The following is a 19,334-nucleotide window of genomic DNA, read 5'->3' on the forward strand; positions in this document are numbered from 1 at the left end:
AAATTGAATGTAACGACGCTCTCACGCAAACATACCCATGTGCACACATCAAGTCCCCACTCAGATCTAATTTTCTGCTTTCTTTTGCCTTTTAACTGGTGTGCATCTATGATGCCAACACTGAGAAAGATTTTAGTCACAGGCATTAGTGGCTAACTTGCAAAAATACATTTTATAGTCTATAAAAAGAGAACTTGCAAAAATATACATTAGAAAGTAAAGTGAATGGCATACTCTTGCCTACCAAATTAAAGTATAAATCATAACATAGCCTCATCTACCCAGGAAAACCCTGGCAGTGAAAGAATCTTACAATTTATCACAGACTCCAATTCCCCTACAAGAGGAGTAAATACATACATAGCTTGCAGGCTCTGAGGTCAAAGATAAATTATTCTGAAGCTCACATATACATCAGAGAGATGAAAGAAATAAATGCATTATTAGGATCAACTCAGAGGAATAAAATACCAATCAGAATTAATATAGGCAAGTGTCTAAATCGTAAGGTACTATTCAACCACATTTATATTTTAATTATTACATTTTCTCTACACTTTAGCAAAAAATGAAAAGACAGAGAAGAGAGAAAGGAGGTAAAACATAAAATCATACAAAATAATATAATTTCATCAGGGCTAAAATGTTCATGTTTTTTCTTTTGATATATTTTCATGGTTTAATCCATCTGCTTCTTTATGTGTTTCACCAGCAATTTAATATTCTTCTTAAAGATTCAAAATTTGGGTAGATGCTTCTGAAGTTATTTTAAAAATCTTTACTTAGCCCTCTCCCTACTCTCATATCTCTTTATAGATAAATATTTCTAACATTTGGATGGGTACATTTCCAAAGCCATTACAGGTACATGCATACAAATGTACATATATGCATATGAACATTTAACCACAAATGTGGCCGTGATATAGGCACTTTTCTGGGACTTTCTTTTATCACAGAAAGGGTATCTTTGAGATCTTTTTGTTGTTGTTGTTTTTAGCACATAGACATCTAACTCATTACTTCTTATAGCTGCATAATTCTTCATTTATGAATACACTATGAGTAACTTAAGCTTTCCCATATCAATGGGTGTTGCACTTATTTCACTTCTTCCCATTTTAAAGAACAATTAGATATCTTACAACGATTGTACTCTATTTTTTCTGTGCCCTACAGTGTTACTTAACTCTTCCTCACAAAACACACCTCCCACCACCATATTGCTAAAAGCTCAAAACAAAAATTACTGTGACTAGCCCAAAATACTGCTGTTGAATGGATGTGTGTTACACCTCTGGCCCAAGTTAAAGAAAACTGTCTGGATTAAAGATAGTTCTCTTTATTATCTTTAATAATAAAGAGTATTTATTCTTTATTATCATGCAGGAATATCACGTATGTCCAATTCAAATTGAGGATGCGCCACTCGGTCATTTCTGAAGTTGTAATCATGGTTTGTTTGTTTGGTTGGTTGGCTGGTTGGACTCTTAAGCTCTAATTAAATCATCTGTCTGTAAAAGGTTTGCAAGGAGTTGAAGTCCCAGAATTATTCATGTAGCAGGCAAGGTACAAGAGTGTCCAGGGAAATCTAATCCACCCAGACAGTGTGCAGGCTTTGGGAAGAGCTGCAAGTTCCAATGTACTTTATTACACCTTGACACCACTTTTAAATCTGAGATTCACATTCAGGGAGCACTAATTAGATAACCCTGCTTATTTGGAAACACTGATAGTAACATAATAATATCTTTCAATATAATGGCTTGTTTCAAGATTTGATCATATCAAAATACAACTCGATAGACCATACTTATAGGATTATAAACAAAAACAGAAGAGAAAAATAGAAATACAATAATCATGTAGACTTAGATTACTGTGTGGAAAAACAAATGTGAACAAAAAACAACAACAATAACAACAAAACCTCATCAATAACAACAAAAGCTCAGCAAAACCAACCTCATGAGATGCCAATCTGGCTACTCGCCATGGATATATATTCCATAACTCAGAATATCTTCATTATGGGCCCAATTTGAGTAGAAAGGATTAGAAAATTGTTTTACTCCCATAATAGTTACATGAATGCTTGTAAAGTTTAGGTACCATCACATTCTAAGGTCATTGTGAATTAAAGGCATACAATGGACTTTGGAATTTGGCACACCATGTCTAATAATCAGAGGAAACTAATATAATTCCCCAAGGAAGACAGAGTTTTTTGTTTTTTGTTTTTTTTCAAATGAGCAGATGGGTTGAAGTCTACACATGAGTCCTTTGAGGTTACTTCAGAGGAAGAATTTTTATAATTTCCTCAGACCCAGAGAAGTGTGCTATGTATTATTCTCATCATTTTTTAAAATATGTTGTGAGAGTCTAAATAAAAAACAAACAAACAAACCTATAATGTCTCTCAGACAACTTAGAATTAAAATAGTTCTGAATCTCAGTTATAGCATATTTAGGTTTAATGTCTATGAGTTATATCAAAATATGAGAGAAGCATTATGATGAGGGATTTGCTTAAATGGAACAAGAAGAGCTCCACAGGTTTCCATCTATTACAGAAATGTTTACGCTCTCCACCATCAAGGTATACAGTACTCATACTATCAAATATGCTTATCTATTGACAAGTTTGAGTCCCCTTATAAATGCTCCTTCATGCCGAAGTCAAGCAAGTTTGGTTTCTCATGTTAGTCTCACACTTGCTAGCTTTGTGACCATGAACAAATTATTAAATTCATCAGGACTCAATATCTTGCCCTATCAAATGGAAACAATAATCAGCCTCCCATTGTGGGTATGTTAAGCCTGTGTGAGAGAACTCATGCAAAGTTCCTGGCATACACTAGTTACCCAGTTATGCTATTTCCCTTCCCCTTCTCCTTTCCCAGCCAGAATTTATTTAATGCTTATCTGGATTATGGTTACAATGCTACACATTCTCCAACTGCCCCTCCAGATCCACTTTCCAGCATTTTCCACCTACTCTTGGTATGGAAGAGTAACCTTTATGGATTGCCTCAATGAACTAACCTTTCTTTCTTTCTTCCTTTCTTTCTCTTTCTTTCTTTTCTTTTTCTTTCTCTCTCTCTCTCTCCCTCCCTCTTTCTTTCTTTCTCTTTTTCTTCTCTCTCCCTCTCTCTCTCTCTTCCTTCCTTCCTTCCTTTCTTTTTAAGATTCATTCATTAGAGAAAGGGAGAGAGAGAGAGAGAGAGAGAGCACAAGTGGGAGTAGGGGCAGACGGACAGAATCCCATGCAGACTCCTCACTGAGTGGGGGGTCCAATGCAGGGCTGGATCTCATGACCCCAAGATCATGACCTGAGCCGAAATCAAGAGTTGAACGCTCAACTGACTGAGCCACCCAGGCATCCTGGACTCCCTTACTTTCTGACTCTGCATTAGAGTCAACCAACATACATTACCCTAGGAGATTGTGAGGATGTAGCAGCCTCAAGTTCCAGATTCCCCAAATACCCCAAACATATGTTTGGCCAGTCTATGGTTAGTATCTTCAGATATTCCTAGAGCAAAACTCTAGTGTCCAATAGCTACCCCAATCCCTTGTTCTCTCAGGCCTAGGGATGATGAAGGCACTTTTGCTGCTAGCCTTGGGGTTCTTGGTATCCCTGGATGGTCTCTCTTAACCTGGCCAAGCTTTTGTCAGTAGTTCCTTCACTAAACTCTCCTCAATCACCCCATTCCTGCCAAGACCCTAAAAAATATGGTTAGGACACTGGTTCATTATCCAAGGGTCAAACATGTTTCCAGCATATCATTCTTACACAGACATCTACAGTTCAAAAGTACTTCAGTGTAATAACATATTGCCCCTTGACAAGGCAGGGCAGGTATTGGCTTCCCCATTGGAAAAAAAGAGAATAATAGCTCTCCCATTAAATGAAGTTGCTCAAGAGGACCCAGCTGGAAAGCTGCACATGGAAGTCTTCACACTTTCTCTTTTCTTAGACAACACTAGGAGTGGCTTTTCTGATTTCTAAGGCAAGCAAGGAGTCTCTCCAAGTTTTCTTTAGGGCATTCAGCATACTTCATTGGCTTCGGTGCAAACTGTGTAATGAACAGCTCTTGCTTTCTGAGCTGCCTCTAGTCAACCTCACAATTAGCAATGACTGATTAGAAAATTCAAGACAGAATTTCTGGAACATTTTTCCTGCTACCTTGTAACCATAAAAGCATGCTAGGAAAAACCCCAAGTGCCCTTGGCCCTCCAATTTTTCTCCTCATATTGGGGCATACGTACATATGTCACTAAAACCTTTTTTAAAATTCCTATTCAAAGGCAGATCATTTCACCTACATAGATGTTGCAGTATGATGAAAAACTCCTAAAATAGGAGCTTAAAGTTGCCTTAAAAGTTGCCTCTACTTCTCCCCTGAATTATTTGCTTTGGCTCACATGTTCTCCCAAGCTTTAGGCTGTTTCTTTTATAAGATAAAAGAGAGAACTTCCTTATTTTAAAAAGTATTGTTTGGTATCAAATACCACCTCGCACAGAGCAGAAAATATAGTGTTATTTTTCCTCTCAGATTTGCGAAGTCAAAAATTTTGACCTATGTAAAAAGTTATGGAAATCCTCAGTTAAATGGCATTTTTATCCATTTTCAACTTTTATTTTAAAACGGCAGACAGGAGATCCCTATACCCTTTGGGCTAAAAACAAACCAACTTGAAACATCTTTGATGATGCTGATTTCAAATAGCTTCCCACTCCCCAAGACGAGAATTGTGTCCATCTTTTTTCACCAAAGTGGTGAAGCAAAATTAATGCTCATGTTTTCCCACATGCTTATAGTTACACATTTTCAATGCCCAGCTATGTTTTTAGAAGCTTAAATATTATGCTTAAACTTCCATTATATCAACTTGGCAACAAATTAAGAGTTTTCAATTTTATGGCAAGCAGTATGACAAAAATGCTTTCTTCTGGGGCAGTGAGTCTTTAATGTAGGCATTTGATAAATAGCCTCACAAAAAAGAAAATCAACTTAGCTAATTAAACATGGTAATATCAGGATTGACTTGGAGTTGATACAATTAAAAATATCACATCTTGTGTCTTTGACGTTTATAAAATTCCAATGCAGTAACGGTCCTAGTGTTTACACGTAGGCCCTTTACCTAGTTACCCTTGGATAAATCATGGAACATCCTTGGGACAAACTTTTTTCCTTGAAAATAGGAGCCTCTAAGATTCTGAGGAGAAGAAAAACAAAACAAAAACATAGTTGGTGTTCAGGAGGATGAGCCTGTCCTGCTGGATTCTCAATAGCATTAAGTGAAAAGTCAATTCAGAAGAGGGAATATAAACAATCACATTTTAGAAGAGTTTCCCTGGAACTTCATTTTGAAAATCTAATCTAATTAGAAATTTCGTGAGAATGAACGAGAACCTATTCTCCATGAATTTAATTCAGTGGGGATTTTGAACCTGGCACTGGAGAGTGGGGTGGGAATGTGTGAAATGGGAGGTGAACCTTGGTAGGATTACTAAGGAGGGAAAAGGGGAATCATCTTGCCCTGAAATTGGCATTCATTACCCTATTGTGAGTAGATTCTCTTGTATTTAAAAGACATGATTTTATTTTAACCTTATTCAATCAAATGAAGATTTCCCGGTTGCAGTAGTTAAAAAATTTTAAGTCGTAGGCTGGCCTTAAGTTCTCCCTAAGTGCTAAACAGCTGTTCCTTCTGTCTCATTATCCAGGGAGTACTTCTGATTAGAATCCAGTTTCAGTCATCTCAAAAATTTAAAACTTGTGTGTGTGTGTGTCTGTATGTGTGTTTACCATTGTCTTTGGTGTTATCATTTGAGAAGCATTTTGTATCTGTCATGAAGGCTTCTTTTTATAATTTCTGTGATATCACCAGATTGAGAGGCTTCACGAGAAAGGCAAGGAGATGCTGATTAACTCCTTTGTCATTCTGAAGGCTGATTACTGTAATTCACTCTTTGCGGGTCTCCCAGATTGTGCCGTTCAAAGATTGCAGTGGATACAAAATGCTGTGCTAGACTCCTCTTATGAATAAAACTTGTTGAACACATTATCCTGGTTATGAAACCACTAGCTTTGTTATTCCCCAAAACTCTTGCCAATTCAATGTGCAATTATCATTTTACTACCTATGAAAAAAAGGTCTCTCATTTATGAGATTAAGTGATACAAATTCACCAGGGATAAATTCCTTTTGGGCACCATATATTGTACCCACAATTTCTGCTAACCATGTGATTTGCGCTATATGCTGCCATGAATGAGGGGTAAAGGATATACAACCAGAGATGCATCAACACATGCCCACCTTATCCTTGATTAATAGAGTCAGTATAATAACTGCAATAATGTCAAACTCGCACAGATATATCACAAAGGAGAAAGTGAATCATTATAAAACTCTTTACCCTCCCTAAGGTTCAAAAATGTGCATTTCCCTTTCTTTGTGACTATAATCTATGAGTTAGCTAGAGAGGTGATGATAGATAGATGGATGATAGATAGGTGGATAGAAATACAAACAGAATGGTCTGGATTTGGAAAAACTAGATGTCTCATATATTCCTCATGCTTTTATAAAATATTACAATAAAATTGTAAAGCTAATGAGTTAAATGTATCAGGAATCAAAAGCTTATTTATATACTTTAATTTGGTATTTTTAAAACTAAGAACTTATTCCAAGGTAATTATAAATATTCCTTCTCCAGATATCTCAAATTTTTAAAGTAAGATATTCACTTTTTTGTATGATATTTTTAAAATGTCAAGCAATTTAAATATGCAACAGTTGGGAAATATTAAATTAGTGGTGAAGGTTATAGAGATCAAAAGTATAGAAAGTTAAGCAGATGTTAAAAAATGTGTTATATAAATTCTGTAGCAACATAAAATGTTTATAACAATTCTTAAATTTTAAAAATAACATGAAATGACTCTTCTATATTATAATGTGCTTAAAATTTGTCAAAGAGTATAAACAAAGATAATGTGATGTGTTTTTGTGAAGGAATTGAGGTTGCCTCCTCTCCCAAATTTCTCAGCACAATGTTATGGAAAGCAGAAGAGTATATGTTTTAGAACATGAACTCTGAGAATATACAAATGAGAAATTATTTTGATCTGATACCACCAACCATGTGGTCTTGGGTAGATCACCAAAACTCCCTGAGGCTTACCAATATTATATATAAAATGTTATTAGTTGCCAAACAAGAGTTTAAAGTTGATATTATTGGGTGCCTGGGTGGCTCAGTCGTTAAGCGTCTGCCTTCGGCTCAGGTCATGATCCCAGGTTCCTGGGATCGAGTCCCACATCGGGCTCCCTGCTCCGCAGGAAGCCTGCTTCTCCCTCTCCCACTCCCCCTGCTTGTGTTCCTGCTCTCACTATCTCTCTCTGTCAAATAAATAAAATCTTTAAAAAATAAAAATAAAAAAATAAAAAAATAAAGTTGATATTATTATATGAAAAGTAAAAAGCCAAATGTCTTAATTTATACATATATAGATATAAATATAGATATAGATGCCCTCACGTAGATATAAATATATATTTTACATTTATTTTTATATATTCACATTTACACATATATATACTCAGACATATATGTTTAATTTTGTATTTACATTTTATAAATGTAGACATGTACATGAATATGTATGTAAATAAAATTGTTACTAATTTAGTGGTAATAATAATTAAAATAAACTTCTTATTTAAAAGATGATATTCAGCGATGCTACAAAGTATAAACATCCCACGTCACCTTCAAAATAGTAATTTCCCCATAGCAATTTCCAGATGACAGACAAAATTTATTGTTTGCATTTAAATCTCTACATGATTTGTATCCAAACTCATCTTTTATTACGACATTCTGCATAGCATATGCCCTTCATTCCCCAGACACTTAACCTTTCTTCAGATTCTTCCACTGACTTTAGTGCCTTCACTACTCTGTGTGGATCATGCAGCCTAGACCACCCTTGCCCTTTACTGGACCTCTTAAAATTCCATCCATCCCTTCAGGCCCAGCTCTGATGTTTCAGAGGCTGAGAAGCCTTCCCAGGTAGAACTAATTACTCTCTTCCTTTTGATCTTCCACACCTTTGTTAGTCACCGTCTTATAGCATTTACTTTCATGTTTCTTCTCCATTTCATCACTTCCCCTATGATTTTAACCTGTTCTGATAGTAAATCATTGTAGACAGGAACCATGCCTCATTCATTCTCACATGCCAGAACCAAAATCACAGTTCCTGCACATAGTAAGTATGGACAAATGTAGGAGAGAACAAGGCAATACAAGGCGGAAGAGAGAAGGTAGATGGGAATGAAGAGGGAGAAAGAAAGACAAACAGAAAATAAAATGGTAGTTGGGGGCTTTTCTAGCTGCTTTCGGAGCTCAGCGCTGGACTATGGAATAATTGTCATGTCTCAGGGACCAGAGGCATTTAGGTAAAATTATAAGGTAGCAGAGGAAATAAAAGGCATCTGAATCATCAAGAAAGAAGTCAAACTTACACTATTTGCAGACAACATGATACTCTATGTAAAAGCCCGAAAGACCCCACCAAAAATTGACAGAACTAATTCATGAATTCAGCGAAGTTTCAGTATATAAAATCAATGTACAATCTGTTACATTTCTACATACAATAATGAAGCAGCAGAAAAAGAAATCAAGGAATCGATCCTATTTGTAATTGCACCGAAACAAGGAAGATACCTAGGAATAAATCTAAATAAAGAGGTAAAAGATCTGTACTCTGAAAACTATAGAACACTTACGAAAGAAATTGGAGAGGACACAAAGAAGTAGAAAAGTGTTCCATTCTCATGGATTGGAAGAACAAATAGTATTAAAACGTGTATACTATCCAAAGCAATCTACACATTTAATGCAATCCCTATCAAAATACCACCAGCATTTTTCACAGAGCTAGAACAAACACTCCTAAAATTTGTATGGAACCACAAAAGATTCTGAATAGCCGAAGCAATTCTGAAAAAGAACAAAAATGGAGGCATCACAATCCCAGATTTCAAGCTTTATTACAAAGCTATATTCATCAAGACAGTAGCACAAAAACAGACACATAGATCAATGCGACAGAAGAGAGAACCCAGAAATGGACCCACAACTATATGGTCAACTAATCTTTGACAAAGCAGTGAAGAATATCCTATGGGAAAAAAAACAGTCTCTTCAACAAATGGCATTGGGAAAACTGGACAGCAACATGCAGAAGAATGAAACTGGACCACTTTCTTGCACCATACACAAAAATAAATTCAAAGTGGATGAAAGACCTAAATGTGAGACAGGAAATCATCAAAATCCTAGAGGAGAGCACAGGGAGAAATCTCCTTGACTTTGGCCATAGCAACTTCTTACTAGACACATCACTGGAGGCAAGGGGAAAAAAAGCAAAAATGAACTATTGGGGCTTCATCAAGGTAAAAAGGTTCTGCACAGTGAGGGAAACGATCAACAAAACTAAAAGGCAGCCTATGGAATGGGAGAAGATATTTGCAAATGACATATCTGATAAAGTGTTAGTATCCAAAATCTATAAAGAACTTATCAAACCCAACACCCAAAAACAAAATAATCCAGTTAAAAAATGGGAAGAAGACATGAATAGACACCTTTCCAAAGAAGACATTCAGATGGCTAACAGGCAAATGAAAAGATGCTCAACATCACTTATCATCAGAGAAATACAAATCAAAACCACAATGAGATATCACCTTACACCTGTCAGAATAGCAAAAATTAACATGCAAGAAACAAGTGTTGGCAAAGATGTGGAGAAAGGGGAGCCCTCTTGCACTGCTGGTGGGAATGCAAAATGGTTCAGCCACTCTGGAGAACATTATGGAGATTCCTCAAAAAGTTAAAAAAAGAACTACCCTATGATCCAGCAATTCCACAACTAGGTATTCACCCAAAGGATACAAAAATACAGATTTGAAGGGGCATATGCCCCTCTAAGTTTACAGCAGCATTATCAACAATAGCCAAACTATGGAGAGAGCCCAAATGTCCATCAACAATGAATGGATAAAGAAGATGTGGTGTGTGTATCTCTATCTCTATCTCTATCTCTATCTCAAATGGAATATTACTCCACCATCAAAAGAATGGAATCTTGCCATTTTCAACAATGTGCACGGAGCTAGAGTGTGTTATGGTAAGTGAATTAAGTTAGTCAGAGAAAGACAAATACCATATGATCTCACTCATAAAGGAGAGAGGGAAACAAACCATAAGAGACTCTTAACAATAGAGAACAAACTGAGGGTTGATGGAGGGAGGTGCAGGGGGGACGGGCTAGATGGGTGATGGTTATTAAGGAGGGCACTGTTTGTGATGATCACTGTGTGTTGCATGTAAGTGATGAACCACTGAATTCAACTCCAGAAACCAAGATTGCACTGTATGTTAACTAAAATTTAAATAAAACAATAAACTAAAAAATAAGGTAGCAGGATCACTTAGTGGGGAAGAGGGTGTCAAGATTCGAACTTAAGTCTTGCTGACTTCAAGGCTCCAGGGAGGATCAAGGGCTACTCCATACCATCTCAAGGGTCATGATCAGTTTGCCGAGAGGAAGGGCATAACACACGTCAATGAACGCCAGTGAGGAGAGTGTGTTCTTCAGATTAAACAATGTAGGGACTCTCACCCGTTTCTCTAGATATTTTACCCATTTCATAATTGACATTTGTATTTATTAAATGTCTCAGTATAAATTTGTGGTGCAGTGTTCTACTATTTCAGATATTCCCAGGATTACTCAGAAAAAGGGGTAATACTGATGAGCTATGTATCCTAATAACATTTCATGAATTGAGGGTGAATTCATGAAAAAAACATTGCTTTGATCGACATCCTTTACCAATGATGTTCTAGCCATACTTGTTATTTTTGAAATTGCACTATTATTTATTTCTCTTGGCATATATATCTGCAGATATATATAGAGAGATGGCATCTGATTTTTCCTAAAATAATTCATAGGAAAACTTAGTTGAAAATCTATTGTCACATGAATATTAGGGATTATGAATGTGGTTCAGCAATGAAAAAGGTTTTAGGCCAGGTCACACAGACTGTGGCTGAACGAAGACCCAAATCTGGGTCTGTAGAATCTTAGTTATGATGTGTTAATAAAATAATATACTCTCCTTTTGCCAAAAAATCTCTACGGAATACTAAGACATTTGTCTAACGATCTTCTCCTATGCTATTACAGCATCTTAACATGAATCTGTTTGACAGACATGACTTATTCACATAGACTTTATATATTAACCTCTACTTGACCTTCCCCATTTGTGTTTGAAAACTGTTACTAGAGAACAGCAAGCTTGAAAGCTTTAAATCAGAACACTGAGGACCATTCAAGTATCTCAATGTGTACAAATTGCTTCCTTATATGAGAATTTCCTGTCTTGTAAAGCAGTATATTCTTTGACTAAATAACTGTAACTTCTTAATTACCCTACGGTGTGGATCACAGCCACGTCTATCCCCATTTCTTTATGGAAGAACATAAAAACAGTTTTAAGTGAATTAACAATGATATCCCGTCTCTATATTTTTACACACACTGTGCAGAGTGACTTTAGTATAGGAACTGTCCCTTCTGTCTCTCCTCGATTCTTCTATTAAATAATTCTGCACAGGCCACCATTTATAGCATCAACCCATGGCTAGCCAATAAATGATGCTACTCAATTCCAAGTTATACTGAAATACTTGTAATTATTCCTATTCAGAATTAAGGTGAAATTTCTTTTCCCCTAAATGAAAACACTTCCAGGGACTCCTCAATCAGGTGGAATTATTTTCTGTGAAGAGCATGATGGCATCATTCTTTCCTTAAGCCATAATTCCAATAACTAATTATACGTATAGTAAGTATGGGTGGTTTAAAAAAGCAAAGTGAAAGTCGCTAAAAAATTGGATGCTTTCTCCTGGCAATTGAGAACTTAAGTAAGCAGATGAGAATGGCAGGGTTCTGGAGTGGATAAAGCACAGGATGCACAGTTGCCTACTATGAAATGGAGCCAGGATGGACATATGAGTCTAAATAAAGTTAAGCAACTCTTCAACCCAGAACCTCAGTCTCTTCGTCTATGAAACAGAGATGGAAACACCTAACAGACATTATAGGTAATAACTTCTAACATTGTCAAAGAGTGTAACAGACACTCAAAACAAAATTTAATTGAAGTGCTATGATATGATCCTCAGATGCTAAAATAGCCCTGATTCCACTCATGCTCCATTGGAACTTTCTGGCCCCAGACCTCAGTCAGACACAGCATGTCATATGGATCAAGGCCCGACAATAGAGGCTGGAAGAACAGGGCATTCTTATAAGGAGCTTAGTAGGACTTGGTATCAGACAATGGGTTTGATTCTGGCCCCGTCACTTCGAAGTATGGTAAGTAACCTGAGCAATTTCTTAACATCTTTGAGCTCCTGTTTTCCCTTTTGTTACACAGAGATAGTGCTTACCCCATGGTTTTGCTGTTGTTTTACTTCCTTAAGATTATTATTAAGGAAGATAAGGCATGTAAAATACTTAGCCAATAATAAAATAGTAATTAGCTGATCACTATTACTACTACCCCTACTATAACCACCAGTAATACCATGATGATTGTGATCATCACTCATAGCCTACTGAGCCTTCTTTGTGCTGGACCCTACACAGGTATTTAGTCTGTGCGCAGATAAGGTGCTTAGCGCAGTGACTGACAAAGAGTACACAGTCACCTGCATTGCTGTTACGGTAATTATCATCCCCTCATCTTTACATTTCATGACCATCCGGGTAGATAACTATTATAGTTCCCACTAAAACATGAAGAAACATGAACTTTTGTGGCCTTGGTTAAATTATATTCTGTGAGTTTCAACATGGTTGAAACAGTATTAGATCTAATGCTCCTCTCAGCACTTCCCATTATACCAACCTGTCTTTCCTACACTTTGGAGGTTCTAGTGGATCACTAATTGCTAACTTCAGAGTAATCTGCTTGGTAAATCAGCCTGTTGGCTTCAAATGATGGTCATTGCTATTCCTCTTTTCATAATCACTAACTCAGAGATGCTAAATCAACTCAGCGACCTCCCTCAGGGAATTTCCAATGACCCATTAACCCTGATTTGAAGGATCTGTACAATACAGACAGTAAGACACTGGCCTTTGCTAATAAAATTTCCCAATTAACGAAATCCTCAAACTCAACTTTTTAGAGAAATTTCTCATTATAAACCAGGCCTTTGCCCCATGAGGTCATTGCATACTCAACAACAAATGATCACTGCATGATTTCTAGGTGTGACTACCCATCAAATCACAACCCAAGACTTCAGAAACATGGGGCAACAATTTGCTTCCATTGCTTTAACTCAGGGCAGAGGGGCACAACATCAACAAATGGGCTTTCACCAAGAAGGGAGGGTCTTCCTTTATTTACAGTGCTGCCACAATGGGTATGAAAGATGCTGAGAACTTGCCTCAATTCCCTTTAAAGTAAGAATCAGGAACCAGATTGGGCTTAAAAGAAATATTCTAGGGTTTCCTACCACTGTCCAGCTTCTGCTACATTTTTCTTGCCAGCCAAAGACTGATAAAAACACTGAGATGTATAGAAGTGAAAAGTGTTCAAATACCTAGAGGAGTTACATATTAGAATCATTGAAAATTCTGACAACTGGATTTGTTTAAAACATTCAAGGGGCACAGATCTCACAACTAACCCTGGATAATCTTCCCACCCTTCCTTTTGTGCCTTTCAACCCCATACTCTCCTTGACCTCTTTGTTGCATTCCAAGTTCTGCTTTGGAAATCCTCCTACATTCTTTGGGGATGCAGGCTCTTTCTTCCCAGCAGAGTGACTTCTCTCTTTGCCTTCACATTCTCTCTCAAAATAGAATTCTCCTCCTCCTCCCCTCATGCATCTTCATGAACAATGCTGCTACATGATTCCCTCTTAATCAGATCAGTGTCTGTGCAAGAAACACCATCAGCTCCCTTCCATTGGCATAATACTCACCTCACCTTTTCACTCTTATTACCATGGGCTTTACTTTATTATTTTTATTTAAATTTCTTTCCCCACCCAAAATTATTTGTACTCAGTCAATGCTTTTCAGCTCCCATTCATAGACCTAAGAAAGCAGGTGGCACCAAATGCCCTGGGCTCTATTCTGCACAGGATAAGGAGAAGTGGCAAAATAACAGACAAGGAATAAATCTGTCATTACACAAATGTTTCTCCAGGACCTACTACATATCAAACACTGTTTCAGGTATTAGGGATACAGTGGAGAAGACAGATAAGCAGGCTAACTTCACAATTCTTGTGTTCTAAGTGTAAAACCTAGGGAACATACTGCCATGTGCAGAGCGACACAAAACAGGACAATCAGGCTCACAACTCATTGGCTCTCTGGGCCTTACTCTTTTAATTTGTAAAGCTGGGACAGTGAAACTTACCTTACAGGGGAAAAAAAATGAGACAGACATATGTCACCTGCAGGAACTATAATCAGTGCTTCTCATACACATAGGCCATATTTGAACAATGATTAGCCAGAACATTTGTGAATATTGAAATCCAGGTATGATTATGCCCTGCAAGCAGAGGGGAATGGATCTCTATGTCCCTTCAGGACAGAGATAATTAGACTTGTATTAACAGGAGGCTGTCTGACCTCCCTAGGAGGCAAGCCAGAGGCAAAACCAGTCAGAATGGAAAGTGAGGTAGATGTTCTAGTTAATAGAGTTACCATACAGAGGGTTAGTAAGAGCAGATTTTCATGGATCTATTGTTCCCTTCATGAGAGTTATTACAATATACCAGAGCTGTTTCTTCAAATACATTAAGTGGCTCGTGATTTTTAGTCTCTATATTAAAATAAAAAAAAATAACTGTAATAAATAAGTACATCTTCTTTTCCTGCTCTAGATTTTTAACAATTACATGACACTCCTTCTCTTTCTCTTCCTGGTTCTTATAAATCACTTCTCGCTCTCCATTTTTTCCTCCTTTGTGGCCATATGTATTCTTTTTAATGCTTTGCTCCAACAAATCTAAGTGAAGATACATATTATGGGAATACATATATGGTGTGAATGCATAAATGAATGAATGGTGAAGTTCCACCTTCTCTCTATGTCCACTTCCTACAATTTGATTCATTAGGCACTCATTGATTACCTATCTGCTAAGCACGAGGCTTAGTCAAAGGGCCTGCACTGAGATTCTCCGCAGAAAATGTACCCAGAGTAGGTGAAAGATGACTTCTTTCAAACTCTCAACCAGTTGCTTATGGTAATTACAGAAACTGAGGTTTATATGTTTATCTGTTTTTGACCTTCCCAAAATACAAAGAATGCAAGCCACTGATTCTGAGAAACTTGCCATCACTACTTGCAAGATATCATTTTATGCAGTGTTGTACTGAATAAGATAACATCCCTAGAAGTAACCTCTGAGTGTGCACAAGTGCAACGTATTTAAGAGAAATCACATGATACAGAAAACCTTTTTGGACTAGGACACAAGGATAAATTTGTCTTCAAATCTGACATTTATGTTTTAGGTGGCTTTTAATTAAATTTCATAAGCCTCACAAGATTTATATATGCAAAGGATCTGTAAATAGGAAGAAATTCTAGGGGTCCATTTCTGGTGTGAGTGATATTAATATCCAAAGAAGCCTCACGTGAGAGAATGAGGAAGATGATAAATAAAATCAACCTTTCTTTCTCCCTGACTGGTCTTCCATACTTATGTTAACTCTGTAAAAAGACTCCCAAATTTAACTCTAATTTCTTAGCATGCCCACAGCAGGGCCAGAGCAAAGAAGCCATGCCTCAAACTCCAACTGTCTTAATTTCTCATCTTTGCAAAATCTTAGATAATGTCATTCTAATCAACGGCCACTGAGAGAGAACCTCTAAGGGAAAAGGTAGTGTCCTAAGGTTTGGAGACACAAAGATAAAGGTGGTACAGTTCTCTGGACTGGAATAGTTCATAATCCGAAAGATAAGGCAGGCATGAGCAAATGCCTATAAAACCAGATCCATCCTCTCCTATTCTGAACCCTGCTATCACTTTATGCATCCCTCTAGCATAACACTTACTGCATCAAATTTGTTTTCAATGTGTTTCTGTTCCTACTTTACCATCTAACTGGCCTGCCCCTCTGTCAAAATTTACTGAGGCTTTAAACATCCTCTTTTCTGTAAAAGTATTCTGACTCTAATCTTTTTGAATCCAAAATACATATGATGAATCCCTTGTTTAGTCACCTGAATACTTTGATAAATACCCTAAGACCAGATAGAAGTCATTTCCATCATAACTATTATATCCCAGGTGCACACAATAGGTAGTATGACCATGGGCAAGTCACTTCACCTAGTTGTAAAAACATGTTTGTGATATCTCCACTCAAATGTCAAATTATCAGTGAGGCTTCCCTGTCCAGTCTTTGCAAAATAATCACCACTCTTGGCTGGCACTCCCTTTCTTCCTTTCTTAGCTAACAAAGTCTCTGCCCACATGCATGCCAGTGGGAGCAGAAAATAAATAAATGGACTTGTCTTGTTTATTGATTTTACCCAGCCCCTACAACAGTACCTGAAAGGTAGTAGTCTCTCAATATATGTTAACATTTTTCAATGAGCCAATACATGATTTTTCCCCATGCAAACTTGTGAGGAATCCCATATAAAAGTAAACACATACAAGTAAACGACTATCCAAAGACCTCTTCTGAAGATGTGTGGAGGCCTAGTTAAGAGCTGATTTTCTCCGCTACCCCCTTTCCGCAGTGGAAAATTCTGGCCACAGAAAGCTCAAAAGCCAGAAGAGTACTGTTCTGCTTAACAGGGAACTGCATGGCGTAATTAATTTATGCCTGTGAGACATCCTGAATACCTTAGGATCAAATTACTGTTGTGCCTATTCTTCATCTTACATAAATATTTGCACATGTAAAAATTCAGCACCCTGACATTTATTGAAATGGTTGCATGGAGGAATGAGACAAATTGACTCAGAGACAGGTGTTGACAGCACAAAGGAAGGCAGTCCTTTGTCATTGCAGCAAACACGAGTGGTGGAAAAAATATGCAGAAGCCAGGACCTCATGTAAGTGGCTCTGAAGATGCATTTCCTCATCAGTTGTGCTCAGGGATTTGAACATACATCTGGGCCTTCTGGTCCTGCATTCTAAGGCTGCTTCACCAAGATAATAAGGGAGGGGTTTTCCTGTGTGTGTATGAACATGAACAAACCTCACTTTCCCACCCAAATCCATTCTCAAGTCAATGGCCTACATTACCAAAAATTTTTAGGTGGTGTGACCCAGTATCAATAAATGCAAGATCCAAGGGGATGGTATTTGGGTTAATGCACTTTAATGAAAATTCTAACTATGTCAGGTAAGGGAACTTGAAGAGCTCAGTAGAAATTGTGTGCTATGCACACTACAGATACTATCTCAATCTGAATCTTCTAAGAGCTCTAAAAGTAGTTACAATCATCAATCCTTAAGACATAAAGAATAGGGTCTCAAAGATATGAAATATCTTCGTGATGGTCATAAAGTAGTAAATGTTGGAAAGCGAATTTGAACTTAACTCTGACTCCAAAGTTCACATTCAGGACTTCATACACCATGTTGTCTCCCCTGAAATTCTACACCAGATTGTCACCACCTTGAACAATGACCTTTCGGAGGCTTAGCTTTGTTATAAATAAATGTTTATATGTAACACGGATTTTGTTTGTCTTTTGGCTTCCTTTCAGCATATTTTTCAGTTACTTTAGATGACAGCCTTCAATAACTATCTTCCAGAGTATAGGAGACACATTACTCTAGAGTTCATATGAAATGTAAATAAGACAAATGCTGTTTTTAAATGTGTCTTCCCCCATATCTATTTTTAAATGTGACAGAAAGTGATGTCATTTCAGAATAAATTCCATTGTGACAATTCTAATATTTTATTACTGCAATTTGGTATACCTGGTGGACAGAAAATGGAACACGGTGGTAGGTGAGGTTGCTTCCTTCTATCATAGAGTAATTATAGATATGTATACACATAGTGAGAAAAAGCACAGTAGTACCACACTTCTAAACATTTTCTTGATACCTGATTATTAACAAATCCTTGCTCAACTGTTACCTCATAAGGGAAAAGATTTTTAAAAATAGGACTTCAAAGTTATTAGAAAGTGGTTGCAAAGACTGCTACTTTGATGCGGCATCATCTAAACACAAATGATTTGACTGAAGTTAAAGAGTTCCTGTAAGAATGTGTAAGTTCCTAAAGTTCCTATAAGAACTTTATGGGGCTACTTCTTTGCTTGACCCCATTTTTGTAAAAAAAAGAGCTAAGGACCAGTGAGGTTTGACCCCAACTCTTTCAATTGCTAAACATCCTAGCTTTATTATCCAAGGTCTAGTAGACATTGTTTTCTATTATTACTATTTGCGTCTGGGTTGCTAATTTATACTCTGCTGAGAATGAGAGCAAGGGAATCTAATTTGCATTTTGTTTCATCGTATAAATACAGTCATTATTATTATTTCCATTTATAGCCCTTGAATGTATTTGTTATTAAATAGCACAATTAGGCAATCTCAATACCTGTCTTTAAGAGATCCACAGGTATCAGAGGGCAAAGGTAGCTGTTAAGATAGACAATACCACAGCAACATTATTAAAGTTAATGGGATGGAAAAGAAAGTTCCAATAGGACTCTGTCACACACAATAAAATTTTACTGCTCATGGAAACTACTTTTAAAGAAACTCTCCAGTTGTAAAAAAAAAAAAAAAAAAAAAAAGTCTATCTAATTATGGCTACGCTTACATTTACCAATCAGCTCAACCCTGTTAACCTTATGAACACTAAAATCACTAATTTACTGAATTCCATATTGCTGCTCCTTGTGGTCATGTAAGACAGCCTGACTCATAATAAAACAATTGCATGTAATATTCTGAATGGGAAATTATACATAATCACAAATTGTGAAGTGACTTTAGTATAACTTTTAAAGCATTAAAAAATTTTATTTTTACTTTATTTATATAGCCAATGCTCCTTAGTCCCTGCCTATGAGAATTCAAAACTTGTATCTTTTTCACTTGATCTAAGCACAGTGTCAGGGATACACAAATTTGAAAAATCTATTTACTCTACAAATACTGATTAACTGGATGGGTAGAAACATCCATTTATTTCCAAATTATAGC

General features: G+C 36.8%; 1 protein-coding gene across 1 annotated transcript in view; it reads right to left on the reverse strand.

Annotated features, from left to right (window-relative positions):
• The window catches only part of CDH8 (cadherin 8), a 334,233-nt gene that overhangs the window by 158,512 nt on the left and 156,387 nt on the right, over positions 1–19,334 (reverse strand). The gene's annotated exons all lie outside the window — the stretch shown is intronic.

The sequence above is a fragment of the Eumetopias jubatus genome, unplaced genomic scaffold (assembly GCF_037043125.1).
Source record: "Eumetopias jubatus isolate StellerSeaLion01/CBP00866 unplaced genomic scaffold, mEumJub1_p1.0 scaffold_10, whole genome shotgun sequence".
In the NCBI taxonomy this organism is placed as follows: domain Eukaryota; kingdom Metazoa; phylum Chordata; class Mammalia; order Carnivora; family Otariidae; genus Eumetopias; species Eumetopias jubatus.